Source organism: Varanus komodoensis, unplaced genomic scaffold, assembly GCF_004798865.1.
Source record: "Varanus komodoensis strain SLA01 unplaced genomic scaffold, ASM479886v1 scaffold2, whole genome shotgun sequence".
In the NCBI taxonomy this organism is placed as follows: domain Eukaryota; kingdom Metazoa; phylum Chordata; class Lepidosauria; order Squamata; family Varanidae; genus Varanus; species Varanus komodoensis.
In genome coordinates, this window is record NW_025335568.1 from 23,417,047 (window position 1) to 23,420,446 (window position 3,400).

The following is a 3,400-nucleotide window of genomic DNA, read 5'->3' on the forward strand; positions in this document are numbered from 1 at the left end:
ATGGAGAACATTTATTAGACCTGTGTTAGCATTTCAGTTCTGCTTCTGATTGCTCTTTCCTCTGTATTTCAAATACCCACCACACTACTTGTGATTCTGCATCTTCCCTTTGCTCTACGCCCCAGGGAACAGGAATCCATTCTCCAAGTTCTTTTAATGTCTTTTGTATGTTAGCAATCCTATATTTATAATGCTGATGTTTGTGATGATGGGGGTGATTTCCTTGGTTAGTCCATGGGTTGCATAGGCATCCATTCTTCTCATTCTGATAACATCCTGTATGCATTTAAACAAGCAACTTGTGAGATTCATTTTTAAATGTAGCAGGATGGATTTAAAAGTCATGCAACCAGTGAAGTTAGTTTATGCTACCACTGGCAGTAATCCATGTGATTTGATCTTCAAAATGTTTCAAATTCACCCTAGTGTCACATCACAAGATCTGTGGGTGTACTTTGCTTTTCAGAACTGTATGACCTGGATTCAAGCTGGAATTTGGGATGCATAATCTAGCCTGTGTGTTGTGTAATCTTTTCTATCAAAGTGCCTAGAACTGCATCTCTGAAAATGTGAGACAAGCAAGTACCTCTTGCTGGAATCACAGACAATGGTCTAGTGGTGAAGAAACAGAGCAGGAACTTCCCTGGTTTATTGCTGCCCAAATATACCAAAAATATTAATGAAGTTTTATTTTAATTATTTGTTGTGGCAAGGCAAGGTAAAAATACCTCAAAATAATTAAAGGGTTTTCTGTCATGGAGTTTCAAAGTAAAGGCCACCATGGACACAGAAAAGTTATCATATTTTGCTCTTAAGATGATTTATTGCCCTTGATGGCACTAATGTAGGGATCATATTTTCAACTGAGCAAGGGCTGAAGGGAAAGGGATAATTGATTCCACATGTTCTTGCATGTGGGAAAGGGATCTTCAGCCCTTTGGATCAAGAACTAAGAGCAGCCAAAACTTTGGCATGAGATTGCCAACCAACTAGCCCCTATTTTCTCTACTAGCTATTTTACCTCTTTTAATCAGCTACTCCAGCCACTCTGTATTTGCCCAGACCAACACAGCTCATCTTGCTTCTAGTTTTGCTGTGAATTTTAAATTAGTCAAACTCACAACTGACCATTCTTTCACAGAGGCTGGACCATAGACATTCTTGCACAGCAAGTTTTATTTTTTAAAGTTAGAATATTTATGAATATTCCATAGCACCATAACTGCTTGCTGAACAGTACTGCCTGAGGGTTTTACTGTAGAAATCCATGTATATTTAGAAATATTTGAGGGCAAGCTGTTCTTTTTCTTCACTCCACCAATTTTAAAATTTACACTTGGCTCTGTTCAAGGATTCAGCAGAAATCTATTCCCTGACATACAGATCCATCCACACATGATATAGGCTCCATCAACAGATCATCCTGGGTACTAGTCTTTTGATTTTCTGTTGCAAGGACTGTCAAGCCTACTTTTGCAGAGTCCTTGACTTTTATAGAGCAGCTTGCACTTTCACACGGAAACACTTGCAAGATGCCCTTAGAAACTGCCCGATGTGCATGATAAAGGATCCTTGGAGCGAGTGCTCTGCTAGGGACCAGGTGGAAGTACAGATTGAGTTGCCTGATGCTTAATCCTCATGTACAGCATGTGCAGAATTTAGGTTGCATACATGGAAATACTTCTTTTCATAATTCACGGGTTCTATGGACTGTTTCACAGCTGCACATTGAAACCTGATTGCAGATTTTCACTTCCCAGATAATCTGACTAATATATGCATGTAAAGTTTATGAGATAGGACCTCCCAAATTGGTGGTGAACTTGCACTAACACTCTCATTTTAACAGTACTGAAAACATTTCCAGTGTCTCTAATTTGGGCATCTTGATTCATGCTCTCCCTTTATCTCTCTACTGGCTTCCCCAACCTGTTCCAGTTTAAAAACAAAAATAAATCAAAAGCCATTGTTTTGCCCTGATTCACTTTCCTCCTTTACCAAATGGTTTGGATCAATATAACTGTTTATCTTGAACGCAAGTTTTCAATTACATGCTCGGCTGGGTTTGTTCTACAGCTATTAGTAGCCTAACAAGATCAAAATGAAACCACTGATCTAAATCCCCCTTTAACTGGAGTCCAGAAACCAATATTTGGATTGAGATTGCTATTTCATTTTTACTCATGCCCTGCTGTATCTTAAGACATATTGATCAAGTTCCATAAGCAGGTCAGTAAAAGTCCTTCTCTTCATCCATAAAACATAAACTCATCTTGTCCCTTAATGTGAGATTTGCAGGAATAATAGTAATAAAAAGAGTTGCTGTGTTAAGGGGTGTAAAAGACCTTCCACACATCTATAAATACGCATTCTTTCTCCTTGCCTATGTCTACTTTTCTAGAACATTCACAAGTAGAATCTTCAAAACATCCTTTCGCGTGAAGTGCTTTTCTTCTGTTTTCCAGCCAGCCATGCCTCTTCCAAACCACCCCATTCCCAGCTTACCATTCCCCCCAGAAAGAGACTGAACAATCATTCGTGTCCACTGAGCATGTTCAGACCACCTTGGAGTCTTTGGGGTTTTTGGTACTTCTGCAAACAAGAGTTTTCCCCAAGCCAACTGATATGCCCTTCTTGTGTGTGGACTGTTATGCATAAGGCTTTACCCTTAGAACATAAGTTTGCTATCAGTAGAAAGGCTAGTGTAGGCTTTGGAAGAATAATGCTCTTCACCAGTGATCCATTAGCTACAAAAGACATCCTCATCACAACAGTGTTCAATTTAAGTAGTACGGCTACATCATTGCAGTCATTTTTTCAACAATCCTGTAAGATATTTTAATCCTTGGGGATGGGAGCTGAGAGAAAGTGGTTTGCCTGAACCACTTTGCCTGAACCAGAGAGCCAGTGGTTAAGCGCATGGGACTGGGACTCTGGGTTTGAGTCCCCGCTCGGCCATGGAGCCCACTGGGTGACTTTGCGCCAGTCACAGACTCTCAGCCCAACCTACCTCACAGGGTTGTTGTTGTGGGGATAAGATGGAGGAGGAGAATGATGTAAGCTGCCTTTTTTAATTATTATTATTATTATTATAACATTTCTATGCCGCCCCTTGCCGAAACCTCGGGGCGGCTTACAACATGATAAAATACATTGAAATACAATAGTACATAATAAATTACCATTAAATATAACAATACAAAAAATACATTGATTACAAATACAAAATTAAAATTATTAGTATAAAATAAAAATATAGGAGGAGAAAGAGAAGGAAGAAGAAGTTGCCCAGGCCAGATCATATGTTTTAACAATTGAAATGATGTTTAAATAAAAAGGTCTTTACCTGGCGCCGAAAAACCAGTAACGACGGTGCCAGGCGGACCTCTTTGGGGAAAAA

The 3,400-nt window shown here is 39.4% G+C and overlaps 1 protein-coding gene across 1 annotated transcript in view; it reads left to right on the forward strand.

Moving 5' to 3' along the window:
• The window catches only part of EGF (epidermal growth factor), a 50,069-nt gene that overhangs the window by 42,627 nt on the left and 4,042 nt on the right, over positions 1-3,400 (forward strand). The window lies entirely within an intron of this gene.